The 23461-nt window shown below is 41.2% G+C and overlaps 1 long non-coding RNA gene across 1 annotated transcript in view; it reads right to left on the bottom strand.

Moving 5' to 3' along the window:
• The window catches only part of LOC120568871, a 111347-nt gene extending 88195 nt beyond the window's left edge, over nt 1-23152 (bottom strand). The window contains exons 1-2 of the long non-coding RNA XR_005640798.1: nt 23122-23152; nt 22654-22884 (exon numbers count right to left, since the gene is read on the bottom strand). This is a non-coding gene — a long non-coding RNA (uncharacterized LOC120568871). The remainder of the gene's footprint in view (nt 1-22653; nt 22885-23121) is intronic.
• Nucleotides 23153-23461: the final 309 nt, after the last annotated feature.

Genomic DNA, 23461 nt, shown 5'->3' with positions numbered 1-23461 from the left:
TCATCCAGTCTTTCTCCTTCTCATTTCTTTTCATCTGTCTCTGTCATTACCTCAATTTGTTTCCTTCACCTCGCCGCGTTGTCTTTACCTCTCTCTCATTCTCTTTCCTCATCTCTCCCTCCTTCTTTGTTGTCACAGGGAGGCCACCGCTGTCGGGGAAGTTTTCCCAACCTCCTCATCCTCTCATTTTTCATCAGCCCCTCTCCGACACCCCCCATCCACACACACACACACCGCTCCCATCTCCCCATTCATCCCCTCCCTCTCCTCTCTCCCTGTCCGTCTGTGGCACAAATGCATTCGTTCAATACCTCCAGCAAACAGATTAGCGGGCTGTTATCAGCGACAGGGAGACAGTGATAATGGTTTTCACCACATCTTCTCTCTGCCACAGATTAAAACGGGCCAGGTCACCTACCACACACACACAGACACACACTTTCATGTTCACTCACAAACACGTGGAAACACCTGAATAACCACAACAATGTAAAATAAATACACACATTTTGATCAAATAATACTAAAATACACATCCTCACACATGAATGCATGATCTAAACATAGAGTAATTTATAAGTTCACATGCAGTTCTCTCACACACACACACACCTCTACAACAGCAGCATATTAGCAATCTGTTTTCCTCTTCTGCTCCTCCATCCCCCTCTCCTTGTCTCAGCTTGCCATTGGATTTCCTGTCCAATCTATTGTCGCAGGCCGGGGCCAAAAGATACAAGGTGAAGTCAGTTTCAATCTGATGGGCCATTGTTTTGGCTTCTCTCTCTCTCTCTCTCTCTCTCTCTCTCTCTCTCTCTCTCTCTCTCTCTCTCTCTCTCTCTCACACACACACACACACACACACACACACAGTAGCTTTGCCCCTCCTGCTTGTCACCTTAGTGTATGTGTGTTTGCATACGTACGTACGTACGTACGTACGTGTGTGTGTGTGTGTGTGTGTGTGTGTGTGTGTGTGTGTGTGTGTGTGTGTGTGTGTGTGTGTGTGTCAAATCTGATCAACTTCACTTCCAACTCGATTAACTGGATAAAATAATTATTTTTAACATGGGTGAAGTTGGGCTAAATTTCTCAGAGCTTGAAATGCTCTAATACAGCAATAATTGCTACCTAAACAAACTCAACGCTTTTACTTCTGGGATGAGATTTTCACAATGATGAAATCAAACGTCTTGTCTGTGATGTTGCATTTCGTCACTGAATGTCTCTGTTAACCTGGAACCATCACCTTATTGTGGTGGATAGGTTTGTGTGTCCCTATGAACCTGAGGGCCGTGTTGTCTGGAGCCTGGTGCTCCTGGTAGGGTGGTCTCAGGTGAGGGGCCAGACAAAGAATGGTTCAAAAACCCTACGATTCAACGAGGAAGAGGTAGAGTTACCCTGCCTGGAGGAAGCCCGGGGCCCCCGTCATCAGAGACGCGTCTGTTGCCTGTAATGTCCGTTTTGGAGCATCTGAGAGAAGCGCAGGCATTTTAGGGGCACCGAAATCTGCGTTGCTATTCGGTCCGGTAGATACCAGTTGTTTAGGCACCTGTGCAGTATTAGCACCGGGTTTTCGGTACCCAACCCAAGCCACAAAGCATAAAAAGGCGGCTCATATCTCTTTACATAAATATTTTTTTCTACTACCATGGGCTAACAGTTCACATAGAAACGATTAGACATACATTTAAATGCCCTCTGTAAATGGTGCCCTGCTGGTAGGGGCAGTTTTTTACAACTTGACCTACTTTCACTTAACTACGGCGCAGTAAAGTCAATGAGATGTCCGTGATCTGCATAACGACAGTACAGCGCTAATAACCTAATACACCATCATTACTTAGTTTAAACTACATTCTCGGTTATGTTCGCACTGAATAACGCATTCAATAAACAGAAACATAACTCTTGCAGTGCACATGAACAGATGCGCAATATTAGCTCACACATAAAATAGCACCCTCGTGAATTAGCCTACTGTTGCTAACGTACATTCATAAATCCTGAATAACATCGTCCCGTACATACAGGACCTCAGACTTAGGCTACTTATTGATGCACGCACAGAGTAGTGTCGACAAACTTAGTCCAATGAGGGGAGAAAGGAAAGTGTTATAGCGTTCCACATTAACGCTTTTTTCTCTCTCACTCGAGAACGCTGTGTCCAACGTTACTAGAAGGTAGAGCGAGCTACAACTGAAAGGGAGAGAGAGAGAGAATGTATCACTACAGCCAATCCAGTCTGCTCAAAGCGATGGTCTTTTTCACAAATAGGTTGCACGTAAAGGGGGAAAAAGTAGCTTCCACTAAAGGAGCCCTATGTCTTGTCTTTGTGTCTTTGCTAGTTTAAGACCGACGCTCTCTCCCCCCTTTCCTCAAAAAAATTATCTTAGAAAAAAAACAAAAAAAATACATTTAGTGGGATGTTTCGCAACCATGCCAAAGTATAAGCATAGAGCTCATGATATTCTGAAATCTTGATCATTTTGGTGTCAATGTTCTCATCAAAATACAGCTATGTTTACCAAAAACTCCATGTGTTTTGTTCATGCGCTCCACTTCGAGCACCAACCAGTGTCCAATGGTGATTAACTATGCTGGTGGTCAGTGTAATGTTTTTTCTCCCCTTGTAAACCCCTTCAGCGGCACCCCAGCCTTGTCAATAATTAATGCTAGGGATGCTCAGTGTTTTACAGGAGGCCACAGCCGTGTTTTATCACTGTAGCACATCATTCTCATTAGGCCAGATTCGATCAAGATTCACTGTTCACAAAGACACAAAGAGAGACACAGTGAGATACATGGAAGACCGGAGAGAGTGAAGCAAAGTGGGGACAGGAATGGCAAAAAAAAAAGAACAACCTGACCTAACTGTCTAACTGAAACAGTCCTTGCTTCACTCTGTATGTCCCTTCCTCTATCAACATCTCACCCATTAGTAAGCTAGTCTTACCTCTCTCTGTTTCTCTCTACAACCCTGTCGCCATCACTTGCTGAAATTTATTGCATGCAAATAGGCTTCAGTGTGTGTGTCTGTGTGTGTGTGTGTGTGTGTGTGTGTGTGTGTGTGTGTGTGTGTGTGTGTCTGTCTGTGTGTGTGTGTTTGTGTGTGTGTGTGTGTGAGAGAGAGGAAGAGAGAGAGAGAGAGAGAGAGAGAGAGAGAGAGAGCGGTTGTGCGATAAGATATACATATTTAATGAGACAGAATGAGATGTGGGTGAGGGCAAGGTCAGGGGTGACACACACTTCAAACATGCATAGCCACTCATAGACATGTTAACATATACATACTAAGTGAACACACACACACACACACACACACACACACACACACACACACACACACACACACACACACACACACACACACACACTTGAAGGAGTGTGTGTGAAGTATGGTCTCATTAGGCAGGCTGTATGGGATTAACAACAGCGGTGACATTTGGTGGCTTGTAAGCGACCAGTCTATAAAAACAGACCGAGGAAAGGTGTGTGTGTGTGTGTCTGTGCCTAGGAGTGGGTGGGGGGGGGGGAAATAAATGTTTCTACATTTCCATTTTTTTTTTTTCTCTCATTCTCATTTGCAAACACAAACACACACACACACACACTTGTACACATACACCTGGCAACAGATGGGCCAAACGCGTTTGATAGGAGAACCTTATTATTTGTCCCCTGGGTATTTTAGCCAGTCTAGTTTTCCGCAGTAGTCAAAGTGATTATGTGATCCAACTTTTATTATTCAGCTTTGTCCTAATACAAAGCTCCCCCAAAGGATTCTGGGTGAAAATGTGTGTATGTGTGCCTGTGCCAACCATACCTCTGTCATTTTCTCACTTTGTATCTGTCACTCTTCTTTTTTCTCTGCCAATCTCCTTTTCTCTCTTCCCCTGCTTGCTTGCTGCCTAACTTCTGCCAACAAACACATGCAAACCCATAAAAGCGTACCTACACACTGCGACTGCGTATTCTAACGCATACACACCTTCTACAATTTACTGTCCCGAGGATGGTGGATGGCAGAACGGGCTCAGCAGGCAGAGGCTGCCAAATAAGCCAATGTAGAGTAGATATGCCGGTTAATGAGCTGCAGAAATACAGTTCGCACCTAGTGTCTACATGGTGTGTATGTGTAATATATATATATATATATATATATATATATATATATATATATATATATATGCTTGAGAGAAGAAAGTAAGGACATGTCTCTGTGTCATTGTGTTTTTCCTCCTCTTCTGTTCTTGCTTTTTAATCTCTACTCTCTTGTAGACAAAAGAAAGGTGGGTGAACTACGCCTTGTAGCTTCCCAAGCACCCCCTGCATGTTTGGATGTCTATTGGTGAACAAAATCTTACCCGTAAACTATCACAACTTGGGTTGTGGCGTTTTGAGCACGCATTTTAAAACATCGATATCACAGTGGGTCATGTTCATTTGATTGTGGAAAGCCAAATCGTGATGGCGATTAATATTTCGATTGTGCAGCCTTACTGCACGCCCATTCACCACCCCGACCTTCAGACTTTTCCCCTCATTTTATAAAGGACACCTCCTGCACTGGCACTGAATGGTGCCATTGGATGCCAATATCATGTGCGACAAAATATCAATGTACTAGACTGGAGAGGACATCTTTAACCATTGTACAATAGCTAGTGTCATATCAGTCATGTTTTGATGCGGCCTACTGTAGTCCTAAGAAGCTTATAACAACTATTTCACCACTAATCACAAGAAAAAAACACTCTCTCAGCCAGGTAACAATGCAGCAGTAGTGTGCTGGCGTGCAGTGCATTCATTACAGAGGTAATGCTAAAAAACAGCAGATAAAAAAAGACCAGCACCTGTTCCGCCCTGATCGAGTTTCATTCCTTCTACTTCTCCTCTCTGCCATAGCTCCTTTACACTCTCTCCTTCCATTTCCTCATTTCCCTACCTTTTTTTTTTTTCCTCATCAGACCATTTCACACCATCTCTTTTTCTATCAAAACTCTCTTCTCCTTTTTCCATCTCTTCTCTTTCTCTTGTTTCTTTCTCTCTTCTCCTCTGGTCTCCTCTCTCCACATCTCTCCTTCTGTCACCGCAGCGATGATTATGACTAGTGAGCATAATGCATAGCCATGAATAGGACTGTCCGGCTGATTGTGATGTATAGTTTTTCATTACCGCTCCCCAGCCCCCGTCATTAGGCACAGGGTGGTTGGGTGGAGTTGGTAGAAGAGAGGGGGGTGAATGGTGGCGATGGTGGTGGGGTATCTATTTATCCACTAATCTGTAAGAAAAAAAAAAAACCTCCCCATCGCTGTGTGGTGGCAATCAGGGGACAAGGTAATCGCCTGCACGTGCAAGAGGCCCTGACGACCAGCACCTGATGAAGAGCTATGTGGTGTCAGGCTACTGTGTGAAAGAGAGAAACAGAAAAAGGAGCAAAAAAGGGAGAGAGTGTGTATGTGCTATACACTTTACAAGGTATCCTTCTTATTTCATATAAAGTGAGAAAAGCTGCCGAGGGGGTAAAGTAATTCCACTTGTTTCCAATGCAAATCAACTTCTTTATCAAAACCAAGAGTCAATTTCTTGATAGAAGTAGTCTACCTTATTCCAACAGCAGTGATACTTGTTTCAGCTCCATTGTGGACAAGTAAGCTTAAGTGCACATGACCGAATATTAACTAAATAACTTTAAAATCCCTCAGTATTGAACCCTCTTGACACTTTCTGAGGAGAGGAAATTGCCAATTTGTTTATGTATTGATTAAATATAGAAGAATTAGTGACCTTTAGATCTTTAAAAAATTACAGACTTGATGCCAGCGCTGGACAAGCTGGCTCCTCCCGGTCTCATCCCGTCTGGTAATTAATAACCATTTGGTGTAAATGGCAAATAGAAGTTGGCCTCTGATGGCCATCTACACATACACGCACGCACACACACACACACACACACACACACAGCTACCCATTCCTGGTTGTCAGGGAGTGGAATAAGGCGCAGACACTTCGGGAGGGGGTTTGTTTATCTCATCAAAGGTGGAGACATGGACGGGCTGGGTGAAAAATGACTTAACGAGGGGGATTCATATATTTCTCATTAACTTGTAAATATGCACACACATGCATACACTCAGAGGGAAATACAATGATCAAAAGTTTTTAATTTACTTGATTGATGGAATTTGAAAAAAAAGTCATAATTATGTTACAGTACACGCAAAAAAACGTCTTTAAACAAACAATGGCGCTACACTGTATATCATGATGGCACTGCACTGTACATCATGTCTAGTTTACTTCAGCAAGAAGCCTACAATACTGGGATGTTTAAAGTCAAATTTAAAGAATAGGTTCACCATTTGTCTTAAAAAAAAATGTTTGAACTTCCACTCTTTTTTTACTGCAGCTCAGTAAGGAAACACTGTCTAGGGAAACAAAAGAGACTTCACTTAATTTGATTCACTCAGACTGCTTAAAATTCTAATAAACTTTGGAATGCATTTTTGCACATAACAAGGACTGTGGATTTTGTCCCTCCTCCCTTCCATTTCAAGCACATTAAAAAGGTTACAGCAAACCAATCCTGTTTCAGTGTTCATACGGGCATCTGACTTGTTTTAGAAAATATATAACAGGATTGGCATGATTTTACTTTCTATTTACATAATTGTTTATATCATACATGTTAAAGCATGGGTCTCAAACTCGCGACCCAGGGGCCAAGTGAGGCCCCCGGGATGATATTTTGTGGCTCCCTACTTGACATCAAAGTTTAGCGTTAGTGCGGCCTGCGCGTTGTTCTGAAATGCACCTTTTTGCCGAGTCGTTGCATGTGCCGCGCTTGCCACGCTTTTATTAAAAACATTTTTTTATCACTTATAGGCTACCATAGATAGTCTTGTGACAGCTTCCGGCGGCGTTTGTTGTCAACGGTTGTCAAGCTAGCCAACCGCGAAGTACCTGGGGAAGTATCAACGTTAGTCACTTGGTTGAAACGTGTTCCGGAGTGACGGAAAATATATGCCATCACCCAGTTCCAGTCATGTCTCTCTCAAAACGTGCCGCGAAGAGAAAGGTTGGCGACGAGCACAGGCAATTTGAGGGAAAGTGGGAGACTCATTGACCTGCAGTGCAATTCTGAACTCAAAGCCAAGTTCAGGGAGGGGAGTGGAAACGCAGACAAGCTTGGACAATTTTGAGAGAATTGCCACCCACCTTCCCTGAGCTCTCCAGGATGTTCAAGCGGACCATGTGCCTTTTTTGGGAGCACATATCTATGTGAAAAGCTCTTCTCCACCATGAACTTCAACAGGTCAAAGTACATGTCCAGACGTACTGATGAACATCTTTAAGCCATACTGAGGGTTTCAACGGTTTCCTCCTTCAAGCCAAATGTGTCTCAGCTGTGTGAGAGGAAGCGCTGCCAGGTCTCTGGCAGCAAGGATTAGGCAAGAGAAGCCTATGTTCTGAAGAACCGTTCATGTTCAGAAAGGAATGTTCAACTTCAGAGGAACAGTTCATGTTCAGAAGAAGAAATCATGTTGAAGAACTGTTAATAATAAAGACTGAGAAGATTGGATCAGTTGTGCTCCTTTTTTTGGAATACTTGAAGCACTTTTTTTGTGGAATACTTGATGCAGCCCAGGCTGACCCAGACTCCACCTCCAGCAGCCCCCAGGTAAGTTGAGTTTGAGACCCCTGTGTTCGGTCCCCCTACAGGTTGGAAGCAGAATTGTCCATTACCGCTGTCGTAATGTCTCATTATGTCTATTTCGAACTACAGATCCGCTACCCGATCTGGCAAACTGGCATAATGTAATGTAATGGACAATTCCGCTTCCAACCTGTAGGGGGATTGAAGCGGGAAAAGTGCTTTAGTCAGTCTGTCACTAACCGATGTGAGTTGAGTGCAGATGTGAGTTGCGCATGCTCAGATTTAAACGGTTTACGGCATAACTCCAAGGGACCCGGATCCGGCTGCAAACTGCAAACGAGAGACTTCTGTAATGTCAATACAATAAAAATGGACCTGCACAACGAAGTTCATTCACTACTGGCTACAAGTTAGCAATCAAACACAACAAAGGCTGTCACTTGAATGGCGTTTCGAGCGTTAGCAATCAAACAATCATAGATAGCTAAAACTTTTTGAAATGATTTCCATCTTCTGTTATTGTTTGTAATGGGAAAAGTTTATTATTTTATGGATTTCACAAATTTCAGTATGATGCAGATGTGGGCGTTACATCTGTATAACTTGAACAAGCCTCACAAGTCTTCCTTAGCGAAGCTCCAACACCTGCTTGTCGCAAAGTGACGCATGCGCAACTCACATCTGCACTCGACTCACATCAGGTAGTGACACAGTCCCTCCAGGATTTTGCGGCCTTTTTGAGATTGTTGCGGCCCAAAATGCCCGATTTCGCGGGAGCTTTTGTAAAAAATTGCGATAAAATTTGCAATGTCTTTTGTAAGTTTGTTGCAATGAAGTTGTGGGAGACAGTGAAAGTTGCATTTTTTGCATTTTTTATTTTATAATTCTTTAAAAATAAAAAGGAAACTTGTTTTGGGGAGAATAAAACTACTCTGGGCTGAGATTTCCTAGTAACCTTACCAAAAAGGCTCAGAATGCTGCAAATGTTGGTATAATATGAAAATGGCTGGTGGATTTAAGACAAAAAACAATAATTTATTGAATGAATCAAATGTGAACATATATATGTGTCAGTGGCTTGTTGATCATTACATTGTTAGTTAATTTCCTATCCTGGCCTGGGACACACATTCATACGGTTTGATAAAGTACTTAGTGGACTTTAAGTTATCATTGCACTTACAATAACGAGTGCAGCTGTCCTCAATTTAGGTCATTGTGTCGACTCATCCCCTTTTTTTCCTGCATCCACCATGTGTGTGTTTGTGTGTGTGTGTGCGTGCAAGTGTCAGTCGTGGGGGAAACGGAGCAGCAGCCTCACCCGCTGCAGGGAGCTGACAGCCAGGATTGAAACGGCAGCAACTTCAGCGACTTTTAAATCGTTACCGGTACCGGTAAAAGTACCAGGTTCGGTACCCAACCCTAGCTGTCCATGAGACGCTGAAAGTATGTCCAAGCCTCCTGGACAATCAACTGCAGTCTCCCAATGCTAGACCGTTCTCCACAGCGCTGGAGGACAGGTGAAGTGGGACTCAGTTGCCTGCTTGTAGGTTCAGTCAATGATCGGTTAACGAGGGCCAGCTATCGGTCAGAAAAGAAAATCTAAATTTGCATCCCTACCCAGAAACAACTAGTATTATTGTTCTGTCTAGAAAGTTGCTTGTGTAGTCGTGCGTCCTCCACACAGCTGTGTCCTGGTAAGTCTGTGTCAGCAATCAACAGCTGAGTGTAAAACAAGCAAGATGATGTTGTTTGTCATGTAGGGGAAGTTTGGTAGCGTGATACAGGCAGAGACGGCCACAGCTGTTTGTGATGTCTGGACAAAAACACTGCAGGAGACACGACAAAGGAAACACACACACACACACGCGCGCGCGCACACACACGCGCACGCACACACACACACACACACACAGCAGGATGTCAACATGTTGTCATTAGTTGGCAACTCACCAGACACCATGCAAACACTATTAGATGTACAGTGTTGGAAGTTCCTTCTTTTTTCAACTTCAAGAAATAAAGTCTGACTAACATAAACAAATCAGTCTTTTTATGTAGGACCACGACCATTTCTAGTTTATGTAGCTTTAGAAACACGGATGTAGACTACAGCTCTTTCGGTTTCCTAAGCAGATATAGGAAATGGTCCTGCCAAAAGTTATTTTATATTTTGTCTTTACATAGACTTGTGATCAAGACCATTTTTGGAGTGTGCACTCAATAAGAGCTTCTAGGCAGGACAGGATGCAGCAAACTATGAAGTATGCTATTTAAAGGCTTGCTATGACGGTCAACTAAACAATGAGGCTTGAGGGATTGTACAAGCAAATGCTGCCAACTGGCCTTTTCAGTATTGTACATTTATTGTATAGTGATAGATTTGATGTGACTTTCTTCTGTGTTTCTTTGACTCTGACATGGGGAGAGAAGCAGCTGAATCTGCAGCTGATGGGTTTGTTTCTTTTGCAATTGCTTCCCAAACAGCATATGACGCTGCTGCTAATGCTAAATGAATGGGAATAAGTGGCTTGTTGCTTTGCGCATTAGATTGTAAGCACTGACCTATTATTAGGATACAATGTGTAATAAAAGATCAGCTTTGCTGGGAAAACGTTGCCCTACACTGTTGGAATGGCCAGGCCGGCGCTCAGGAATCCATTAGCCTCTGTGTAAATGGCTTGTTGCTTTTACACACCCTGGCTCTGGAGCGCTGCCACTCACTTTGTAATTAGTGCTGCATTTTTGCCAAGGAACCGCTGGCTCACCCTGTCCATACACTCCCTCACACAAACACCCCACACTCAACAATTAGTGTGTTTCACCTGATAATGAAATTATGTAAATAGTGGAAGAGTCCAGAAGATGCTTGCTTATTCAATTCAAAAACAGGTCCAGGCGCCATTACCATATTTTGAAACATCTGACTTAATTAGGAGGACGAGGAGGGTCCAGGACCCGGAGAGAGGGATGAGAGAGACAAAGACTTTTAACGGCATCCACTCGCCTCATAAAGAGGTTATTAAGAGTCGAGGCTGAAGATGGCCACTAATGATGTGTTGGGGAAATTAGGCCGATCAAACATTAAAAGCCGAGGCCCCCTCCTGTGGGCAGAGAGGCAGCCAAATGGGTCAATTAGAGAGGTATTATTTCTCTCTTTCGCTCTCCCTCGCTCCCTCTCTCAAGAAAGGGAAAACAAGTGGAAGCTGATCTGCATAAAGTGTTTATCAAGACGGACATGTCCACTTAGGGGTGATCACGCTGAAATACCTCATCCAGCTAGATGCAAACGGGGGGAGGGGACAAAGTTGGGTATACATGCACATCTATTCATGAGTGCGTCTTGTCTTAATTAACAGGATGATTGTGTGTTTGAATGTGTTCTTCCATGTGCCTGAGTATTTCCTGGCAATAAGCGCACATTACATTGGCATTTTCCTACTGTAGGTAAGTAAGAAGTTTGTATGCAGCAGGATTTAAAGGTAAAGGCAGAGGAAGCGGGAAGGGGGGCTATTAGTGGTCCTCAATCAAGAAGTAATTCAGTATCAACTGCATAATGTCTTGGTCATAAATTAGAATAACCAAATTAACGTGCAAAGCACTTGAAATTGCCTAAAATAAAGTACAGGCATACATCATGGGAGGATGAGGAGAGTAATGTTCCTGGCAGAGAACCTACTCACTATAAATTGTCAGTTTATCCCTTTTCTACTGTGTTTTTACCTCGCCTCAGAGTAGCATATTTTCAATTAACTGCTGCACCCTAAATGGAGTTCAATTTTGACTTTAACAAAGGAATAAATTCTACAACCTGGTGCTTTGTAAGTGGGTTAAACACACTTTAGTTTTACACTCCCTCTCTGCATGTCTTGGCTACTTTTCTCTCTTGTGTTTGAGAGTTAAGAGAATAAGGAGAGCACAGAGCAAGAAGGGGAAAAAAAAAAAAGAGCCATCCGAGGAAGGATCTGTAATTCTTGCGCAGGGTTTGAAATAAATTAGCTCTTAGCCATTCGGGGTTAGGCTAACATATTAGAATTTTCCATCTGCTTGCTCTAAATCATCTGCGAGTCCGCTCAGCGCAAAGGGCAGGCTGCTCATCTCTCAACTCGTAGGACAGATTGCATTACTGAGCGATATACCTTTATTTCCCCCATTTAATCCTCAGCCCAGGGCCGACCAGTGCACAGCTAGAGGTGATAAGACACAGAGTCATGTACGTGCACAATTAAGCATGGAGAAATATACACACAAGCGTGCCGATACGATATAAATGCATGGCCCGCGCACATGACGATGAATGAAAGAACACACAAACTGTGTATACACACACAGGCATACAACCACACCACCATCGGGTGTCATTTTTAATCAGCGGATAACGTCTTTGTGTTTACCCACTGTTTTGTATTACAGAAAGAGGTGTCAAAACAGGGTCTACGCTTCAGGAACACTTAGCAAAAACCAACCGGACACCACACACACACACACACACACACACACGTCACATTTTGCTTCAAGTAGCTGGTGTCTCTCCTGTCTCTCCCCATGCATCAGTAATCAACCTTGATGCTCACTGCTGTTGTGGCCATTGATTTTTCTGTTGCACATGTGGGTGAAAATTGCACTTTAAGTTACCCTGAGTGTTAAATTAATAATGAAACCGCAAGAGTGCCCTCTCCTGACTTTCAATTAACACCACCAGGATTAGAAGGAACGGACGGAGGGAGGGGCAGAAAGAGAAAAAGGGGAGAGAGAAGAGATAGAGGAGAGAGAAGGACTATCCATGACACTCACGCTCAAGGTTTGGGTTTCGATCGTTTCGGCGTTCTCTCATCATGTTTCGGAGTTAAAAACGGGCAACTCCTCTAGAGCCGGTGGTCAAGCTTTTCAGAACAATTTTAACAATATTTGGAGAATAGAGGGAGAGCCAAGGACAGAGATAGAAGAACTAAGTGAGAAGAAACGGTAAATTGCTCAGCGATATGAAGACATGACGTACTTGGGATTTCAGTTACTCAGTTAAGAGTTTCCCCACATTAGCCAGTGTTCACCTTAAGCAACCTTTTTAACCTTTTTTTTACTTCAAAACCAGGACCCCCCGCCATACCTGTCAAGTATCCCGTTTTGGCCGGGAAAGTCCCGTATTTTACCTTTCTTTCCCGCCGTCCTCTCGTATTAGTTTTTTTCCGTAAATCTCCCGTATTTTAACCTGCGTTATTAAAAAATAATAATAGCCCGGGCGGAGTAAAAAAAAATAAAATAAAAAAAAACATTCCCAATCTGAGCTCTGTCACTAGGCTCGCGATAACTGCCACCTGCAGTAGCCTACTACAGGTACTGTAGATGGCAGTTGTTGCAAGGTTAGTGTGTGAGGTCAGATGATGAGTGACAACGCGGGGAAAAAAAAGAAGAAAAAAAACAGAGACGGATGATGGACGCTACGACAGAGACGGTGCGCTGCCAAAACTTATGAAGGCTTTACTAATTCCCCATAGCAATGCAAGTTGAGAAAGGGTGTTTAGCATGGTACGAAAGATTGTTACAGAGAATAGGATGACGTTAGACAACAGAACTGTCTGCGCTCTACTCTCATGTAAAATGAACCATTCTGGCCCAGCCCACAAATACACTCCTTCCAAAACAGTCTTAAAGAATGCAAAGTCTGCAACAAATTTGTACAATAACTCACTAAAAGAGTAAAGACAAGTTATGTGAAATGAAAAGAAAAACTGTAAAAGAAAAGCAATATGAAATGAAAAGAATGTGTGGAATGAAAATAAAATGTAAATGTAAAGACAAGCAATGTTATAAATTGTAAATGTTTTCAGCATTCTGCATCAAGTGGTGAGTTTAGCTTTCTTGTACACCTGTCTTAAAATGTAAGGGATACTGGAGCTTGGTTGGGGTGGTGGGACTGCTCGCAGTGGGCGCCGGAAAATTTCCCTTATTTTCAAATCCAAAACTTGGCAGGTATGCCCCCCGCCCCTTGGTTTCTCTGGTCAGGCTGTCCAGGCAAACAGACGCGTGTCCACAGGAAGCTAGAGCCAGCTAACATGCAGATAAACAACACGCTAGCAAGCACACACACACACACACACACACACACACACACACACACACACACACACACACACACACACACACACACACACACACACACACACCTGCTTTCCCATCTCTCAGTCAAGGGAAACATCTGCTTGGTGGAGCTACTCTATGTAAGGAAAGTAGGAACATCCAGGAGCCCATTGAGCCAGTATGTTGCTGTGTAAAAAGTGTGTGTGTGTGTGTCTTGTCATTCTGTGTTATGTTTATTATTGTATTATTTTTTTTTTTTTTTTATTTTTTGGTGGAAAACTAGTGGTGCAACAATAGTGTCAGAATAGACGACTCAGCCAATCAGCCATTCCGCCTGCCAAACTCTCAGCCAATCAAAACACACATTACAGTTTGTTTGTGTTACACACTCCATACTGAGACTGTAGTATGATGTCACATGAGTTTACTTAACATCCTGGACAGCACGTCCTGAACTCCCCCCCCCCAATAAGGTAATCTACTTTATTTCTGTCGGTCTGAGAGCTTGGTTTTAGTTGAGGGTCTCACTCCCGGTGTACTGACTAAGGACATTGTTTCTGATTACGTTACACATCACAGGGATGAAGTCACCTTGCTCACCCAGGATGTCATAGAGCCAGAGGGGGAAAAGGGCAATATAGCGCTGACATGATTAGTCCTTTAATAGATTACCTGATTAAAGTGGAAATGCCAACCATTTGCTATTTTCATTATTTTTCTATAATATTGAAAAATAAATGCCTCTGGGTTTTTACTGTTTTTATTTTATAGACTGAACAATTAAACTGCTTTACAAAAAATGAATCAACAGGTTAATTGATAGATGTTAATGAGTAGTTTCAGCCCTAGACCAATCAATCTCTAATAATCAGCACTTAAGAAAACATTAGCAGTGTAATCAAATCTACATTCAAAAAGATATCTAGATGGATATCTGACATTTGCCTGATCAGCATGTCTTCTCTTTATAATATTGTAGCAAATTAGGTGCTATGTTGCATAATTTAAGAACAATAATTAATATATAGCCTACAAAAACCATATCACAAAAGTTATCAATGATTGCTCTTTTTTTTAACTAAAATGCACAATATTGACTCATGATAATAATAATCCATATTGGGAGTTTACAAAGAGGCAGCAGTGAAACTATAGCCTCACTCTGGCTTTTCAACCTAAATTAAAACAAGCATTACTGTATGTATTATGTATATGTACTGTATAACTATGAATTATTAGAGTCCAAATCCAACTAAATTGACTGAACTCATATTTGTAGATGCCGAATTTTGTTTCTTGTTTGGATGAATCATTACAATGTATATTTGATTAATAAGTTAACAATTTGGAACAGTGGTTTTTCCCCTCTTTTTTTCCAGGCCAGTAAAAATATACAAGGGGCAAAAAATGTTATGTTGGAACCTGACAAGCTCAGTTTGCTCCCATTCAAAATTACCCAATCATCATGAGAAAACAAAGCGTATTATGTTATGATTTCGTGATTTAAAAAAAAAAGCTTGTTACATCAAGCTAATGTAATATGATCGTCAGAAATTTGACATTCTTTTGTCCTGCCGTACCGCGCAGAAAAGGGTTTCTGTTTGGGTTTGTATTTTCCTATTTATTGGTTTTACCTTATTCTTCTAGGAGAGTTTAGTCTACCAGAGTGATAGCAGGAAAATGCTCCACACACTGTCAACACACTCGGATTCTGTCATTTATTCAGGTGCTTCCTGTATTTCCTTCATTTTGGAAGTTTACCTGAGTGTTGTGATGTTTTCGGGAAGTGCTGTGTTGTGATGGCTGACTGTGATACTGCAGGTGTCGGAACAGTCACAATGAACTAAAAGTTCAGCCTGGTTTCACAAACACGTGCAAGTGTTGGGAGTCTTTGGTTTCAGGACAGCACAGGCTGGTCTCTGGTTCTTATGCCGTCGCACGCGCTTGCATCTGTTGTTGTTCTCTTGATGTACTCCACAGCCCAGTTTGTTCAGATCATCCTGGCTAATAACTTCCTGTTTCCTGTTCCTGACTCTGCTACTTCCTGCCCACTGAACCACGTGGATTCAGTCCCAGAGAACACACAACTGATATGTCACACTCTCTCAAATGAATGTGCAATCCCCACAATACACCTGTGACCTTTCATCTTCATATCCGCACCGAACGCACATCCTCCTGTTGTTGTAATTGAATTATAGACAGAAAAAGATCCTGAAAGTCCATTAAACTGAAGACGGTACATCTTATTACTAAAGACCACAAGCTCTGTGTACTTTTGTAGTTAGAGTCTAACTTTCCAAATGAGAAACTGTTAAAAAAAAAAAAAAAAACACCTTAACTTCTATCGGTAAAGTAGACTCTTATCAAGACTGCCAAAGGAAACATCAATCGCACTAAATAAAAACACATCATGGATTTGCTCATTATCTTTGGGTGTAACTGTTGACTGAACAAAACAAGCATTTTGAATATGTGTACTTGGGATATGGGTAACTACAATGGGCATTTTCAGTAAATTATGACATTTTGTAGACAAAACAATCTGTTAAACGAAAGAAGAAAAAAATCAGCATACGAATTGATAGTTAAAATAATAATTACTTGCAATCCTAAAGGGGAGTGACCACTGTCTGGTCCATTATTACTGTCTGTCTATCAGGACACCTTGTCATGTATTATCGCTTGAACTACAGGAACAGATTTTAAGATGATTGAAACCGACAAAACCAGACATCCCACACATAATGAATATTTTCCCCAGCATACACCAATGACAGGTAGGCTTTTGTTAAGATTGCAGACCACTAGGCAACCCTGGAAAACCAAAAACCAAAAAGCACGAAACAGAAATAGATATCCATCAAAAACTATTTGGCTTTCAAAGTTATGATGCAATTTATTTGGAAAAAAATAAATAAAGGAAAAATGTTAAATTGGATAAGATGCTAGATCAGGAGCAACCAGGTCTGTTCTCTCAGGAAACTGGAGGGTAGTGAACGTCATCACAGTGAGCTGAACTTCAGGTGAGCTGTGGCTCTGCACTAAGACTTGAATAACTGGATTATAAAATCATTTTCAGTTATGGCACACCAGCTTATTTTACCTATTTTTTTTTTTTTTACCATTTTCTAACCAGATTTCTTTTGTAATTCCTCCCATTGGTCCAGATTCCAGTTGAAAAACTGTTTTAAATAAGCTGTCAGTAATGGGAATGACAAGTGGCGACTGGATCAGAACAACATCAACATCCCTTCAGACCAAACACTACGACTTTATCTGCCGACAGATTAATGTTTGTTCCCAAATATTTAAGCCTTTATAAAAAGGTTTGTATACTGAGTTTTAGCTACAAGTTATTCAAGTTCACATGATACACACACAAAACACCCAACTGCGCACACACACACACACACCAGACAGTTTGCCAGACAGCGTCATCCCAAACAGTGAATCAACATTGTTCTCTTGTTGCTGCTGCTGCTCTGCCGTCCAGTCGCTTGATGCTGACAAAGACAAACAAAGAGAGCACCACAGGATGTTTACGACACCTGTATCCTTCACCTCACCCATTACCCACTCTCTCCACTCAACTCCCTGCCACCTCAGCTTCCATCTCTTCACATTCTCCCTCTGCTCAGCTTTACTCCCCTTCTCTTTCCCTACTTTCCCAGACCGTTATTCAGCTTGTTAACAGCTCACTACAGTCATAGGAAATAGCATGACAGTGAGCTAATGTCAGCTTCCTGTTTGACACATTCATACAATGTTTTGACGCTGGTCAAGGTGAAACCCGTAAACACGGGCAGACAGAGCAGGACACGAACATCAGGGGTTAACTAGAGGTTGTGTCCCATGTATTAATTCCAGACAATGACGCGGGTTTAGTTGACGGCATCGACCACCTTTCATTTCCTCACCCTGTCAGTTGTTTTCCTCCGTTAGCCAGTAAAGTAGAAATATCATTAAACCATTTTCTTATAAGATGAGGGAAAATGTCTTCATTTGCAGTGGCCTAGTTAATACCATCAGTGAGGTGGGAGGTAATGTGTCCCCTACACGTTCTCACTCTTCTGTTGAGGCCCGCCGACTGTGGCTTGTCCCTGGCCGGTCTCACACATCATTCACTAATGAGTGAGTGACATCTGCTGGAGGCCTGTGTGACAGAGCGCTGTCACCCTGCCTGACACTGGGAAAACATGTCTATTCATCTATCCATCCATCCATCTATCTTGCCTCTATCCTACTGCTGCAGCAGGCATGTTGTAAAATGTAAAGGTCGGTAAGTCAAATCAGAAAATTCTTCTTTTAGGTAATGTATTCGTGAGTTATGTATAATTACATATAATAATTCAAAGTTATAGTAATAATTGCTAATATTATAAACACATTTCCTTAACATTTTTCATTTGGGTTGGACAATAGGAGATTTTAACATAGCTTGTTCTGCATATTACTGACACCTGGTGTGAGATATCTCCCTTACCCGTCCCACTCATAAAGTCTCAGTGCTTCTGCTTGCATCAGCACTCAACCTCATAACAATTTGTGAGCAGTGGATTATGAGCTTCTTCCACACAGTAAGACTCCCACTGGTGTCTTGCCACCTGATATTTTCCCTTTCCCATTCTTTCACGCCAATTGATGGAAGACACCGATTGATGGGTGACACTCCATGTGTCCAGTGGGCGGAAAATTTTGATAATTTACTGTAAAATGGTACATATTTGCAACAGTTTATCGTACCGATACATGGTGCCTGATGGACATTAACGTCCCCTTTACCTCACAGCTACATAGTCAGAGTTTCTAAATAAAATGTCAAAAAGCTCTAAACAATTGACAACACTGTGTAACCTATATTCTCAAATGTAGTTTGTACACTGAGTCGTAATAAATAATTAAAACTCCAGATCAAATAATTGAAAAGAAGAAAAAAAAAATCTCTTTTCGTGAGCAACCCATTTCCATTTTGTATTATTATTTAATCAGTTATTTTCAAGGTAAGTGAAAAGTCAGAACAAAATCATCTACGTTACCTCTAAGGCAATAACACCGGTCCTATTTCAGCAACCCCTTGCCCTGTTTAAGTGTCCTTGAGCAAGACACTGAATTCACAGCAGCTCCACAGCTGATGTTCTATAGCTGACCCTGACCTCTGACCTCACTGTGGAAACGGTGACAATTTTCCCAGCGAAATATATCACATTGTTATGATTTAATCCTGACATACCACTCGTTGCTATGATTGACACTTATAGAGCACAATCACTGGACTCATCTAAAACAACACTGTTAAATCTAAGACGACGAGATTCACTAACATCAGGCCGCGTTCTGCAATTCAAACGTGTCTGCTGGCGCTAATCTCATTCCATACTTGAAGTTTCACACCTCACTTGGCTCTGTTAAACGTCACTCTGTAGCATGATGAGAGCTGTGAGGGGAAGGCGAGGTGGTGAGGGGGGGGAGTATATAAGAGGAGAGGCAGAGGTGGAAGATGAAAAGGTCGAGGAGAGGAAAGTTAGAGGGAGGAGGGGAAGGAACTATGGAAGAAAACTAGAGGTAGAGTAGAGTGAGAAGGCATGGAAAGATCCAGTGAGTTGGAAGAGATATGAATCATCTACACACAGTGACCCTTGATAAATAATTATCCAGCACCAATGTCACTTAAAATGCATGCAAAGTTTAGCCTAAGTGTGTCTGATCCTCCTGGTAAAGGACTGTGTTCTTAAAAGGGGGAAGAAACTATTTATTGCTCTTAGGATTGAACTAATGTTTAGTGCTTATCAACACAACTTTACTAGCAGGATTTTACTAATAGTTTGGCATTTAAGCTCTGCTTTAGTTTTGTGCACGTTATGATATTGCCTCGTATTTATCCATTGCCATTTATTGGTGTTTTTGTTGTTATTTTTCTTGCTATTGTTACCGTTCACATTACCCTGTAGAGTACTTTGGTCAACTCTGGTTATATATAAACTTGATTTGATATGTAACAGTTCATTCCATTGTTTTTAACATATATCGTTTACCTTCCATGTAGCCATTGACCTCAATATTTCTCTAAACCAAACCTTTTTCAAGCTGGTTGGTCATTCAAATATATATTTTCAAAATCACATTATTGTTGTCTAGTGCTGAGGTTGAGAGTCGTTCCTTGTTGGTATATGTAAGTATAGCATGCTTCAGAATATATATTCAAAAATAATGTGAACTATGTGACTGTGAAAGTTAAGTGCTAAATCATATAAAACCAATAGTATGGTCCTATAAAAGTCTTAAGGTTCCAATGGTTTTGAAAATCTAATCAGCAAAACGGACAATGTTAACTTGTAACTCTGGTTGGAAAAACACCAAAATTGCGGTTTATATGCAACAGCTCAAATAAGTTGGCTCAAGAGCTAAATAAATTCCTAAAAACGCAAAGCAGGCAAAGAAAATGAGGAGGCTAGAGGTGAGGTGATTGGGGAGGGCTTGTTTTGCTTCCCTGGTCCTCCCTCCTGACATACACGCTGAACACAAATATCATTCATTAACAGTAATGTGCCATCTTAACGCTGATGGATGGGGCACAGGACCACAGCCACACACTCGCACACAGCTATAAAACACACAGAGACAATTTAAAGACGGACCTGCTGGGGAGCTGGGATGGCTGACTATCAGTCAGTCACACACACACACACACACACACACACACACACACACACAACATCCCACAAAACACACACACACACACACACACACACACACACACACACACACACACACACACACACACACACACACACAAACACACACACACACACACACACACACACACACACACACACACACACACACACACACACACACACAGAAGCCTGGAGCTCAGGTGTCAGGCTAGCACGCTGCAAATGAAGACATTTCCTACAGCTGGCAACCTTTGATGGCTCTATGATTCCTCTGCCGCTCACTAGCACTCCTCAGAGGAAACAAAAGATGTAAGAGAGAGGAGAAACAGTGACTAAATAGAGAGAAGAGACATGGTGAGCCAAAGAAAGACACAAAGTCTCTAAGCCTCAAGTATGGTAGATAGCAGCTATGAAACATACAGTAAAGGGTGTCTTTGGTTTAAAAGTACTATCTGTACTATGCTAAATATTCAATCATTACTGCATTATTTTTGAGACATTATCCAAAGTGATATAAACAAATCCGACAGTTGGTGAGAAGACTAGTTGTCTTACTGGTCTCTATGCAGTATTTTACATTCGTAATCTGCCCGGACAGATTTGACATACTGAAATCAGCTTTATGGCACGAAATGGGAAGAGGTCACTGTTATATCAACTCAAACAAAGATTAGTTTAAAAGCTAATGGAATTGGTCAATATTGTAAGAAGTTAAATTTTTATGGAAATATCACTTGTGAGACCGTAATATCTACGCTCCATTCTGTTGCAGATGTCAGAAAACTTTATTCAAAATGACAATGACCTACTAAACTTAAAAAAAAAATAATAATAATAATAATACAGTCAGCTAGGAAATATATTGATATTATATCAATATCATGATATGAGACTATACATCATCTTAGATTTTGGATATCGTAATATTGTAACATGGCATAAGTGTTGTCTTTTCCTGGTTTTAAAGGGTGCATTACAGTAAAGTGATGTCATTTTCTGAACTTACCAGACTGTTGTAGCTGTTCTATTATTTGCCTTTACCCACTTAGTCATTATATCCACATTACTGATGATTATTTATCAAAAATCTCATTGTGTAAATATTTTGTGAAAGCACCAATAGTCAACACTACAATATCGTTGCGGTATCGATATCGAGGTATTTGTTCAAAAATATTGTGATATTTGATTTTCTCCATATCGCCTAGCCCTACAGTCAGCCATACAACGTATCCTTGCACAATAGCATGCTGTCTGACATGGATGGTAATTTTCTCTATAAAAACACAAAACCTATGTAGTATCAATATTTCTGTTCTTTAGTGGCCTTTATCGAACACCATTTTCCACAAACCTCTGTGGGTAAAACGTCACCAACTCGGCAGCAGTAGCTGCAGCTAAAGTAATCTAGACACGGCTGTTTCAATAGCGGCACATGGAGGGCCAATGGCTTGACTTTTGGGCAGCACAGATTACAATAAAGGGATGGACTGGGCATTAAACAGTGACCCAACACATGCTCAACATGAATAGTATGCAGTCCATGGCAGAGTTGTCATAACACCCTTATTCTACAATACAACATGGATTTGAATACAAGTTTACCACAGGCAATTAATTAAGAGGTTCAGTAACATTTCGGCTAATCATAACAAGAAAGCAAGAATCCAAGAAAGGATGCTTTCACATAGAAGGCTTTTATATAAAAAGGTTTGTGAAATGAACGGAATGCCAGGAGAATGACTTAATTTATATGATATTGTGTAAAAGGCACAGTGTATCTGAGATGGTATAAAACTACAAGCACAATGAAATGCAAAATGTTTTTAAGATAGATTACAAACCCCAAAGGCTATTTTTAACCACAGGAGGACATTTAGCCAACCAATGCAAACCAAAGCACATCAAATGCAAAAACAGCCTACACACAGTATCCCTTATTGAAGTAAACCTACATTTTAAAGCTAATAACTCACTATACAACACTACTTAAAACCATGCAAGGATGAAAAAGCACCAGACCTCTTCAAGGGCTAAAGCCTATCACAAATCACACTTTCAAATAGGTGACTACTAGCCTACTTTATATCATAATGTCAAATTGCAGAATTCTAAATTATATGGGAGCATGCCCTGTCTATGGTGCTGAGTGTTTATATACACAATGACAAACTTTAGCTGAAATACAACCACATAAACTGCCAGAAAAGAGAGGAGGGGTGCGTTTGATTCACCTACCATGTATTTGAAGTCCACTGTCCTTCATGGTGGCAACGTTTTCAGGAAGAACGTCATATCTGACAACTGCATCTAGACTAGCTGAAGTGTCAAGTCTCTCCTGTCCACAGGTGTCCTAACTCCGTCCTCTTCTTCTTCTTACATCAGTTATATGCTCAGTCAGTCATTTTGAGCAGCTGGTTCTTAGGGAAGTTCCAGAAGTCCTTCCTCCATTGCTGCTAGCTTAGTGGCCTAGCGAAAACACAGTAGCGTTAGCTGATATAATTAGCAACACTGGGAACCTTGCTAAGTTAACAGGCTATTTTTTTTTTTTTTTTTTAAAGTAGCTCACTAAGGTTTTATTTGTGTGAGAACACAGCTCCCTTCACACTTTGCTTTACAGTTAGAACGGTTCACAGTGTCACAGCTGCACAAAAATCATAGACAGTATATAGCATAAAACTCCTAATCATGGGACGCCATCTTTACCTGGGGCCTTGGTTTCCTTTGGCAACGGTAGACTTGGTATTTTAGGGAGCCCTGCAATCCCACCTTTTACCACTCGAGTGGGGCGCTGTTTGAATTAGTATATATATATATATATATATATATATATATATATATATATATATATATATATATATATATATATAAACTAATTCAAATATATATATATATATATATATATTTTATTTTTTTATTTTTTTTATTATTATTTCTAAATATAGGGCACTAGTTTTAATGATGGGAATGGCAAGTCATAAACATAGGAAATCTTTCCTTTTTTTATTGACAAAATGCAGTTTACAGAGAATCAGGTAAGCAATAA

Source organism: Perca fluviatilis, chromosome 11, assembly GCF_010015445.1.
Source record: "Perca fluviatilis chromosome 11, GENO_Pfluv_1.0, whole genome shotgun sequence".
Lineage (NCBI taxonomy): Eukaryota > Metazoa > Chordata > Actinopteri > Perciformes > Percidae > Perca > Perca fluviatilis.
Note: the sequence above shows the minus strand (reverse complement) of the source record. Positions and strands in the feature narration are given on the sequence as shown.